Here is a 12,559-nt window from a genome sequence, read left to right on the forward strand (position 1 = left end):
TTTTTTTTTGCTTATGTGGTGCTGAGGAATGGAACCCAGGGCCTCAGGCATGCAAGGCAAGCCCTCTACCACTGAGCCACCTTCCCATTGGTGCTGTATTTTTAGGAATGAAGGCTAACAATGTTTGAAGGAGGACACCCTATGAATAGGAATCTCCCTACAAATCTCTCTCAAAGGAGAGTTCTTGTCAACTCTGACAAGCCCTAAAGAGCAGAGGCAGAAAAACATCCAAAGGGGAAGATGTTTTTTAGCCTTCCTTGCCTTACGCAATAACTGGTTGTAGTTCTCAGAGCACAAGATTTACATGGTACACTTTCCTCCAACACTCTCAGTCACTTGGTGTGTTGGAAGGTTTAGATCAACTTTCAGAAGGGGAGATGAACTGTACTGTATTTCAATAGCAACTAGTTTTAAAGAAGATGTGATATGTTTATTTGGTTTCAATCCACCTTATCTTTTGTGAGAATATTAGTTTTTATGCATTCTGTATGTATATTAACCTAGAAATGAATTGCTTTCATAATACCTAACAATGGACTCTGGATTCGAGTATAATGGAGAGTTTAATGTTCTACTTGAGATATAAAAAATTCTTCTCCCATAAGAATGCTTTATGCCCTGGACGCCAGTGGCTCACGCCTGTAATCCTAGCTATTCAGGAGGCCGAGATCTGAGGACTGCAGTTTAAAGCCAGCCCTGGCAGGAAAGTTCGTGAAACTCTTTATTTCCAATAAACCACCAGAGAACTGGAAGTGGCGCTGTAGCTCAAGTGGTAGAGCACTAGCTTTGAGCTGAAGAGCTGAGGGACAGCACTCAGGCCTAGAGTTCAAGCCCCATGACCGACAAATAAAAAGGAATGCTTTATGCTTTTCCAGCCCATCTATAATGTTTTGAGCAGGAAAATTTGGGGCAAAATCACACAGGTTATTTTTCCTGATTACTTCATTTGCCTTCTTTCCCAGCCTTGCTTCCAGAATCTTCTGTTCATTGTCAACAGCAAGAAAGAATGCAAGGATCTCTGGTGAGTTGTTTTTATTTCTCACTTTGTTTTATATTCCATTTTATGAACAAAAGGGTGTCCAAGGTTGAAGAACAAGGAACATGTTCATAAGTCACACAAAGATGGCTTGTGGATTTAGCAGATTATAAAATACATTGAGGAGGTGACTTCTCTTGGAATATGAAGGTTTGTTAGCAACTGAGCAGAGATCAAATCCTTATGAGTAACATTAAAGTATCTTAATGTTTGACTGGCATTGCTGAAATAATGTTGTCACACATACCTTCAAATGTTCTAGAGGACTGAGTAAGTTATATATCCTTAAATTCCTCTCCAGACATATGTCTTGGAATGCTGCATTGTCTTTTTCTTACTTGAAACTTAGGCTATATTTGATGATAGAATCTATGGTCTTTCTAGAAATCCCAGTTTATTTCTGTTATCTCACTTCATTCTGTTTCCTGCTTACAAGCTTTATTACTTTCTTTCTTGCTTTTCATATCTATTTGTCTCTGTCTTTTTCTTTCTCTCAGTCTTTCTTCTCTCACTCTTTTTTCTTTTCTTCAAATGCTTTATCTAGGAACTATTTTTCTTACTGAGGAATTTTCCTTTGCTGATATGGCTTAGAGTTGACATTTTTCTTACCCATAATAGAGGAAAATTGTTGCTAGCCATAACTCAAGGCAGTTCAATGGGATTCCAAAGCCAAAGACTATTAGAAAAACACAAAGACATAAGCAGATAGGAAGATGAGGGGGAAACAAGGGGTCCCAAGGCTCACTGGTACATAGGCCCTGAATCCCCACAAGCAAACATATTTGCTTGAGTTTACAAGGGAAAATTATCATGGATACTTGTAAAAAGGAAAGCATTTCTATTAATATTACAACCAGACCCAAAACAGAGTTTTGGTGAGACACTTGTTCCCTTATTCTTTTGAGACAAGAGACTGCATCCCGGAGAAAGTCTAGACATCAAGTCCGTCTTACCTAGCCTTCAAGGTCAGTAGCATTCAAGGTTAAGTTCCCAGCCTTTCCAGCACTAAGAAAAAGGGATTGGCAATCCAGTCTCTTAATCTTCTCCAGAGTTGTCTGTTTTAACACTTCTGTGACCAGCTTGCAATGTTTTGAGTGTGGTGAGGTTGGAGTTCCAACCTCTCAAACCTTTTCTACTTTCAGCTCAAATGTCAGATTCCCTACAGAAAATTACTGCCTTCGACCCATCTATACACAGCAAAATAATTTACTTTTCCTGATTCTATTTTCTTTGTCTGGTTTGGCCTCATTTCATGCGTTACTGCAGTTTTGTATTTTCCGTCTTGCTCTATTTCAATATTTTCATTCACTGACAGTATAAGGTAGAAGCTGGTTTTGATAATAAATAATACAGTGACTAGGGTTTTCATATTTGAAGTATCACTGGTGGAAAAATCTGACAGACATTTGCTCATTAGTAGACTTTGATCTCTCAGGAACTTCATTACTAACATGTGTGGCAATATATTCTTAGGAATTTACTAGGAGAACTGATTCAGGAATATGTTTCTGGCTAAAAACAGTTTAACATGTTTTCAGACACTTTAATTTGCTTGTTATTTTACTAGGAAAAATAGATACATATGTCACTTCTATCTCTGCTAAAATTCACAGAATCCAAAATTTGATTTGAAGACAGGTCTTGCTATATAGTCCAGGCTCCTCTTGGACTTGTTAAATATCCTAGAGTGTCTGGTAATCATTCTAGAGTTTCCCAAGTTCAGGTAGTATAGGTATGTTCCAACCTGTGTGGCTACATTAACAAGTCTTATATGTACAGTTCAATAGTATTACATATGGCTTCATTGTTGTATGGCCATCCCTTCCATCCATCTACTGCATTTTTCATCTTCCATGTGTGAAGTTGTATAATCATTAAATATGCCGCCTGTTTGTCATTACCGGAGTCTCTGGAACCATCTCACTTCTTGATTCTATGGGTTTGAATCTGTTGATCCTTGGAAGCTCAGTAAGAGAAACCATACCATGGCTGTTCTTTTATGATTGGTGTATTTTATTCAGCTTATTGAATTCAAGGTTTATCCCTGCTGTAAAATGTAGTAAATTTTTCTTGCTTTTCAGCACACTTATCTATGTTTGTTTGTTTTTTTTGGGGGGGGGGTCTGGTCGTGGGACCTGAACTTTGGGCCTGGGCGCTGTCCCTCAGCTCTTCAGCTCAAGGCTAGCACTCTACCACTTGAGCTACAGCACCACTTCCAGCTTTTTTCTTTTTGCTTAATGTGGTGCTGAGGAATCGAACCCAGGGCCTCAGGCATGCAAGGCAAGCGCTCTACCACTGAACCACCTTCCCAGCCTTATCTATGGTTTTATATGCTTCTATCTTTTGCTTATTGTGAGTAGTTTCTCCAAATATTAGTTCTAGTTCCTGCGTTCTCTTCTGTTGGGTACATATCAAGAAATAGAAGTAAGTGCTGGAGCATATTCCTATTTAATTCTACATATAGTTCTTTTTAGGACTCTCCATACCATCTTTGATTGTTTTACATTCCTACCAGAAATGCATCAAGGTTCACATTTTTTCACATCCTTCCTATCAGTTGTTAGATTTTGGAATGTGTTTTGTTGTTTTTGTTTAAAATTTTGTCCATACTAATATGTATGAATTAGTTATTTGGGAGCTTGGAATGTAGCTTAGTGGTAGAGTGTTTGCTTATCATGCATGAAGCCCTGAGTTGAATTCCTAATTACCACATAAACAGAAAAACCCTGAAGTGGCATTGTGGCACAGTGATAGAGTACTGCCTTAAGCAAAAGAAGCTCAGGGACAGTGCCCAGGCCCTGAGTATAAGCCCCAGGACTGGCAAAAAAAGAAGACGACGAAGAGAAAGAGGAAGAGGAGGAGGAAAGAAGTTATTTCATTTTAATTTTTGATTTGGATTTTTCTCATGAGTATTGATATTGAACTTTTTAATATTTTAATCAACTATTTGTATGTGTTCTTTTAGAAAAACTTCTTCAATCTTTTTCCCATTTTAAAATCGTTTTGTGTGGGGGGGTATTAATTGTAGAGTTTTGTTTTATATTTTCGTATTCCAGTTAGTAATCTAATTTAGAGATATTCAAATATTTTTCTCATACCATGGTTTTTCTTCTTTTTAAATTGTGCTCTTTGATGCACAAGGGTTTAATTGCTTTAATCTTGTTTGGTTTTGCATCAGGAACTTTTGGTGTCCTATCCAAGGAGTAACTGTCAAATCTAATGTCATGAAGCTTTCCCCTCCTCCTCTCTTCTTATCCTCCTTTCCCTTTCCCTTTTTCCCCCTCTTCTCCACTCCTCTCTTGTCCCCCACTTCTTCCTTCTTTTCCCTGTCCCTTTACTTTCCTTTTCTCCCCACTCCACTCATTTTCTTTTATCTTTATATCTGAGATGAGGACTTGCTGTGTTGTCACAATTGGTGTCTAACTTAGAAACTCATGTGATACACCTACCTCAGCCTCCACTAAGCCTTTCTCGTGCTAGTAGTGGAACTTGAATGCTCAGGCTTCCTCGTTCACTGTTGGCACTATCACTTGAGCCATGCCTCCAACCTGTTGATTAGCTGCCTAATTTGAGTTGTGTACCCAGGCTGGCTTCCAGCTGTTAGCCTCCTTATTAGCTAGAGTAGGATAAAATTTTGAGCCAGAAAGAAGCACTTGTTTTTTTTTTTTTTTTGCTTTTTCTTACCTGAACATTTAACATTAACAGTTAATTGGATACCACAATAAAACAAGATATTGCTACTGGTTTATTAAAATTAATATTCATGTTTCAAGTTAAGTGTTGTATTTTATTTCTAATAATGGTAACTGTTCTTCTAAGCGTGGTAGATTTTCTTCACCTTGCAAATAGTTTAGGTTAGCACAACTCCATGGAGGATTTGTTTTATAATTAGTTTCTTGTACAGGTGATGTACAGGGTGATTATAGTTACATGAGTCAGGGAATGAAAATACATTTCCTTTCATACAGTGTCTTCGATTCTCTAATGTTCTCCTAATCCCTGCCTCCCATGTCTACTCATGAGTTGTCTACTTTCATCAGTATTACTCTGCTGCACTTTTTCACCCTTTTTTCTTTGAGTTCTATGACTTTCCCCTACCCTCCAGAAGATATAATTGTGAATATACCCTACCTAATTAAAAACACTTGTTTTTACTTCAAATGTGAAGAAAGTGGTGACCTTTAATGTTCTATAAATCACAAGGATAAGGTGCATTTCTTCAAAATCTGGTATAGTTTTCCTGTGTTTATTTTACACATTGAGAGTTCAAAATATATTATTGAATTTTAATGGATTTGTAAGCTATAGCTGCATTTCTCCTATTGACTTCCAGAAAGTTTTTCTTGAGATTTTCTCTCAGTGTGTCGGTCTTTGTAAATGTAACAACACAGTGCTTTATAAACAGCATTTAGGTCAAGATAATGCCATCTATGTGTGTGTTTCTGCTGACTTTTTGCCTGGTTGTTCTATCAGTTAGTAAGAGGACTATCAGTTTTCTAATAGTAATGGCAGATTTAACAAAATTAATATTCTATGTTCTTGTAAAACATGTCCTTGCTTTTCAGCATACAACTTTTAATTTTTTTAATTTAATTTAATTTTTTTAGTCAGTTGTGGGGCTTGAACTCTGTCCCTGCGCTCTTCAGCTCAAGGTGAGCGCTCTACTGCTTCAGCCACAGCACCACTTCTGGTTTTCTAGTGGTTTATTGGAGATAAGAGTCTCACAGACTTTCCTGCCCGGGCTGGCTTTGAACCACCATCCTCAGATCTCAGCCTCCTGAGGAGCTAGGATTACAGACGTGAGCCATCGGCTCCCGGCTAACATACAACTTTTATCTTCCAGATGTATGCTCTGTCAGTTATTATCAGTGGTCTGTATCTGTGATCATACAATTGGATGTTTATTTTCTTTCATGTTATCACTATTTGTATTTTTCATTATGATTGCTTTGATATCTTTGTATTTATTTTTATTTCTTGATATTTAGTACATGTCTCTCTGGATAGTTTACTAAGTTTTTTTTATTTTTTTTCTTCAATTTACATTTTTAGAAAAGTTCTTCTGCTCAATGAATTGTGAATTAAGGTTAATTTCTTTCAACACATTACATCTTCCATGAAGGTCTAATAAGATGTAAATCTACTCAAGAAATATTTTATTCCCCTCCCAACTATATTCTGTATTGTATGAGGTAGGTGATGTTCACAGAAGTTCATGCTAGTAGTTCTTTTTTTCTTAGCAAGAAAGTATTAGGATATCTAGGACCACACTTCAATCTTTAGAAATTTAAAAACAATAATTATTACCATAATATTTTTATTGTGGGAACTAAGACATTCCTTATAAGTGTCAATTTAGTCATTAGTGTTTTTTTGAGTATTGTTAGTCCCTTTAGCATTCACCTGGACACTGTGTTTTTCATAGATCTACTGAGTATACCACATCAGTAGATGTGATGTCCTAAACGTGTTCTGATTGCTTTGAGATCACTTTTTTTAACTTGTTAAATATTTTTATTTTTGTACTTCTTTTTTCTTTCTTTCTTTTTTGTCGGTTGTGGGGCTTGAGGGCCTGGGCACTGTCCCTCAGCTCTTCAGCTCAAGGTGAGCGCTCTACCACTTGAGCTACAGCGCCACTTCCGGCTTTTTTCTGGTGGTTTATTGGAGATAGGAGTCTCACGGTCTCTCCTGCCCTGGCTGGCTTTGAACCGCGATCCTCAGATCTCAGCCTCCTGAGTAGCTAGGATTACAGGCGTGAGCCACCAGCGCCTGGCTCTTTTTTCTTTCTTTCTTTCTTTCTTTCTTTCTTTCTTTCTTTCTTTCTTTCTTTCTTTCTTTCTTTTTTGCTTGAACTTTGGGTCTGGACACTGTCCCTGAGCTTCTTTTGCACAGGCTAGCACTCTACTACCTGAGCCACAGCATGTCTGGCATTTTCTGTGTATGTGGTACAGAGGAATTGAACCCAGGGCTTCATGCATGCTAGGCAAGCACTCTACCACTAAGCCACATTCCCAGCCCTGAGAGTACTTTTTAATTAAAAATCTAAATAGGCTTTCTAAATGAGGCAGAATATGAAAATGCAGGAAAAATTGTTTACTTCATTGTTACCCTGATATTTAGTGAATTTTATCAAAATAAGCTAGACACACTGTTTCAGAAACCTGCTTATACTTAATGTCATGCCAGTTGATTAGCTCCTTACAATTGATATCTTCCCTCTCCTGATAGCAGTAGAAATGTATTCTGATGTATTAGGATAACTTTGTATTTGTGATTACCAAGTTAATATGGGAACATATATTTCTACTTTGATTTTTCTTTCTCCCACTTTATAGATAACACAGCAAACTCCTAATTTTTTATGTAAGAAAAAAGCATTATTGTAGAAGAATGGAATACCAGACTTGGTGTTCTCATGACTCAGGGCTAATTACTTGATGGAAATGTGCTGTTACAGAAACTGGTGTCATTTGATGATGTGGCTGTGGACTTCAGCTGGGAGGAGTGGCAGGTCATGGATATTGGTCAGAGGACCCTGTATAAGGAAGTAATGCTGGAGACCTACAGCAACTTGGTGTTCTTGGGTGAGCTAAAGTCACTTTAACTTTCAAGTACTTTCTTTTTAGTAGCTATATGAATATTTACATTATTTAGGCATAACATTCCAGTCCATGGGAATTGGTAGTCCTTTCTAAGGAATATTTCAGCTTGATTATGTAATTCCTGAAGCAATTTTATTCACATTCTTCAAGAAGCTAAATCAGTAGTTTGACAAAAGCTCTAAATGATGTTTGCAAATAGGGGACTGTTTTCCCAAAGTGGAGGTGGTTATTATAGGTAGATATACAATCTAGAATAGAAGGTTTATCATCACTATTGCAAGTATGATCTGGAAATCACTAGTTTGAAGTGGGTATTTATGATCCAAACCTGGCACTGTGTGTTCATATTCACACTTGTATTCTGGAGGCTGAAATTTGAGGATTTGGATTTGAAGCCAGCAATGGCAGAAAAGTCCCCATGAGACTCCTTCTCTCCAATTGTGGGTTGGACACTAAAACTGGTAAAGTGCTACCTTGAGCAAAAGAGCTAAATTCAAACCACATAACCAGCAAAATAAATCCAAAACTGAAGAGAAGTCAACTATGGAACTGGTGAAAAATGAGAAACAAGATTTGGGAGCAATCTTTTTTTTTTTTTTTTTGTCGGTTGTGGGGCTTGAACTCTGGGCCTGGGTGCTGTCCCTCAGCCCTTCAGCTCAAGGCCAGTGCTGTACCACTTGAGCTACAGCGCCACTTCCGGTTTTCTGGTGGTTTATTGGAGATAGGGGTCTCACGGTCTCTCCTGCCCGGGCTGGCTTTGAACTGCGATCCTCAGATCTCAGACTCCTGAGTAGCTAGGATTACCAAGATTGCTCCCAGTAGGAAGCAATTTTGTAAACAATATGTCTGAGATTTTACAGCAATGATAGCACAGCATGAGCAATAGTTCCCCAGTATTTCTTATTTTAACAGGGTACTGTGGTCCTAAACCTAAATTGATTGTCAAGCTGGAGCAAGGTGGAGCAAGGAGAAGAGAAGCCTCAGACAAAAATTTCACAGGTGAGCTCAATTGTCATGCATAGTAAAGTTCGAGCCAGAGGACATTGGTTAGTTCATCTTGCTGTGTACTGAACAATAATTCTCAGTGATCCTTTGTCTGAGAGATATCTTGAATTCTTTGTGGCAGTCCTGTTAAAATTAGCAATGATCTCTTTTGGAAATCATTCTGAAAGAAAAAAAGAAAATGAGCCATGCGAATCATAATTTCATTTTCTTTACAACTAGGACTGTGCTGGTACGAGGAACTATGTAGTACATCATGGCTGATAATCTCCAATAAGGAAAATAGATTATCAGTGGTGGTGGCCAGAGGCTAGGGTTCAGAACTGAAGCTAATACTCTAGGAAGGATGACTAGATGGTTAGCTCGAGTATGTTTAGTTTTCCATGGTTCTGAGGAGCAGGAATGTCATAAAAGGAATTATGGTGAGACTTTATATAAAATGGAGAGGAAAGAAGTTTAAAATTCTCCTAGATAACTAAAGTGATTCTTGGTGGTATTTTACAACTGAACAGATGTAGGTATAAAACTTTACTCTCAAAAACCATTTCTGCTCAGGGCAAGACAAAGGGATGGGCAATATACTCTAATGGTCTCCTCATCTAGAAAATATTCCAGTTCCTCACCTAATATTTGAAAAGCAATATGGCACAATATACAAATTATCTCAAGAAAATAAAAGAAAACAAAGCAGCTCTTCCCCTATGAGCAAAGAAAATAGTATTTTGAAAAAAAACAACACCAAAAATACTAAAGCCAGATGGTAGTTACTCAGCTTAAAGCTGTAGCAATATGTAGTTGAGTAATTTGAGTAAATATTGCCTCTGATACAAACACAGAAATGCAGAAAAACACTATTTTTCCTTGTAAAATATCAGTATTACTTTCTTAATACACTAGGGAGAAAAACATATATTTCTCATGAATCATTTCCTTCTTTGATATTTCAAAATCCCTAACATTTAGGATGGAAGAAAAAAATGTTTTTACCTTTATACTAAGGAATATTTAGATCTCATTTATGTTTTTGTCTTTTGTTCTATAACTCATTTTAGATGTACAAGAAATGGAGGATGTGATTGAGACCTGCCAAGAAAGTCCAGATGAATGTCTGTGTGAAGTAGCAGTCATGAATAGTAACACAGTGGAGGAAAGAGTGAGATTAGTAACAACTTTTAACTTGAGCTCAACACATAAACCAGAGCTAATGAGGAATAATGGGAACTCCTTAAGGATGAGGACTGAAGAGTTCACTGAGTGTCAGAACATGCTTTTCGATAGTGAGCCTCATGAGATACATGCTGCATATAGGACTGGTGTGTCTCCTGTAGTTGAACAATCCCTCAAATATTCAGAGCATTTGACTCAAAATGATGAGAGTACAAGTGAGCAGCAGTATTTTGAATATGGTGAAGAAGGGAAGGTATTAAACTCAGAGACCATATTCTTTAGACATAATTGGGTCTGTATGGGAGAGACCTCCTATAACCACAGTGAATATAGAGAAGACTATGATAAGTCTACTGTCCTTGCCGAAGAAATTCTTCAGGGATGGAGGAAAACACCTGAGTGTACTGCGTGTGGAAAAACATTCTACTTAAGACCTACAGTCACTACACATCAGAACGCATACACAGGAGAAAATCCCTTTACATGTAGTGAATGTGAAGAAAAGTTAAGTACAGAAATATACATTATAAAACCTCAAAGCAAATACCCAAAGAAGTCCGATGAGTATATCCCACGTGAAAAATCCCAGAAGTCAGCTCTTGGCACTAATAAGAGAACTCACACAGAAGACAAACCCAAACGTGGAAAGTCTTTCACGCAGAAGGAATTTCTTAGTAATCCTCAGAGAACAAGCACAGGAAAGAAACCTTATGAATGTAACAGGTGTGGAAAGTCTTTTAGCCAGAAGAAATACCTTACTGTTCATCATAGAACACACACAGGAGAGAAACCTTTTAAATGTTCCAAGTGTGAAAAGTCTTTCGTACAGAAGGCACTCCTTACTATCCATCAGAGAACACACACAGGAGAGAAACCTTATGGATGTAACAAATGTGGAAAGTCCTTCACCCGGAAATCAGATTTCAACAGGCACAAAATAATTCACACAGGCGATAAACCTTATGAATGCAAAAAATGTGGAAAGTCTTTCAAGCGGAGGTCATACCTCGGCACGCATAACAACACTCACACAGGTGAGAAACCTTATAAATGTAACAAATGTGGAAAGTCCTTCACCCAGAGTTCACACCTCAGCAGGCATAAGATAATTCACACAGGTGAAAAACCTTATGAATGTAACAAATGTGGAAAGTCTTTCAGACGGAAGTCACATGTCACTTCGCATCAGAGAACACACACAGGAGAGAAACCTTATGAATGCAACAAATGTGGAAAGACCTTCCTGTTGAGATCATATCTCAGGAGGCATAATAGAATCCACATGGGAGAAACCTTAGGAATGTAATAAATGTGTAAAGTCTTTCGCCTGGAAGGTATACCTCAGTGTTCATCAGAGAACTGACACATGTAGGAGAAAATATTAATGCATATAATAAATGTGCAATGGGCTGGGCAGGTGGCTCAGTAGTAGAGTGCTTGCCTTGCGTGCCTGAGGCCCTGGGTTTGATTCCTCAGCACCACATAAGCAGAAAAAGCTGCAAGTGGCACTGTGGCTCAAGTGGTAGAGTACTCACCATGAGATGAAGAGCTGAGGAACAGTGCCCAGTGTTCAGACCCCACAACCGACAAAAAATAAAAATAAATGAGTAAATAAATGTGGAGTGACTTTTTTAATCAGAAGTGAAGTCGTCAATGCATCTGGGAACATACACAGGAGAGAATCTGAGTATAATAAATGTAGAAAAACATTTAGCTAGAAGTCATAGCTTTACAGGTTTCAGAGACCCAAACACATGACAGAATCTCTGTAAATGTGAACATAAGAGGGAATCTTTCAAGCAGAAATTAAACTTAAGCAAGCATTAGAACACTCACACAGGAAAGAAATGCAGTGGAGGAAAGTTTGTCATACACCTCTATAAATTATGGTGAAGTCTTTCATGGCAGAGGTAAGCTAGGTGTAGTGGGAAACCGGTCTTTACTTTTGGGCCAGTACTGAGACAGTATTTCTCATCTTCTCATTGTGTTGAGTGAGGATGATGTACCTGAATATTATTCAAAGCTTTTAGATACAAGTGATGGGCATTAATTACTTCCAGGCTTAACAAGTAATGAAGACAGGGAAGTTATTGACATGTGTCCTTTTTACTAAAGAATGGTTTTCCATGGACTGGGAAGGTGGCTCGGTGGTAGAGTGCTCGCCTCACATGCATGAGGCCCTGGGTTTGATTCCTCAGCACCACATAAGCAGAAAAAGCTGGAAGTGTTGCTTTGGCTCAAGTGGTAGGGCACTAACCTTGATTTGAAGAGCTGAGTGACAACACCCCGTTATTCAGGCCCCATGACTGGCAAAAAAAAAAAAAGAATGAGTTTTCAAGGAAATTTTATAAAATTTCAGAAATAAGAGCTCCAAGGTGATTTGGGGAACAGTAGATGGGAAAAGATAGTAATGATTTCAGCCAAGGATATTAAAGTGTTGATGTCTCCCACTATATGTGTGGTCTATGCGTTATAAGACAAATGACATTTCCCTTTCACTTTTTGAATTGAAGGTACCACTACTTGTGTATTACAAAATTTGCACAGGATTAAAATCTGCCAATCACCTCTTGAAACATTCAAACATTCAGAGAACATGGAGGGACATACACGTGGGGGTACATTTTCTTTGTGTGTGGGTCCAAGTCATGCAGCTTGAAATCCTTGCCTACACCCTGCCCATACACAGTTTTGCTCAAGGCTGATGCTCTACCACTTGAGACACAGCTTAATTTCTTTTTTTTTTTGTCGG

At 38.1% G+C, this 12,559-nt stretch overlaps 1 pseudogene; it reads left to right on the top strand.

Moving 5' to 3' along the window:
- The window catches only part of LOC106000557, a 24,076-nt pseudogene extending 12,884 nt beyond the window's left edge, over window positions 1–11,192 (top strand).
- The last annotated feature ends 1,367 nt before the right edge of the window (window positions 11,193–12,559 follow it).

The sequence above is a fragment of the Dipodomys ordii genome, unplaced genomic scaffold (genome assembly GCF_000151885.1).
Source record: "Dipodomys ordii isolate 6190 unplaced genomic scaffold, Dord_2.0 Scaffold224, whole genome shotgun sequence".
NCBI classification, from domain to species: Eukaryota; Metazoa; Chordata; class Mammalia; order Rodentia; family Heteromyidae; genus Dipodomys; species Dipodomys ordii.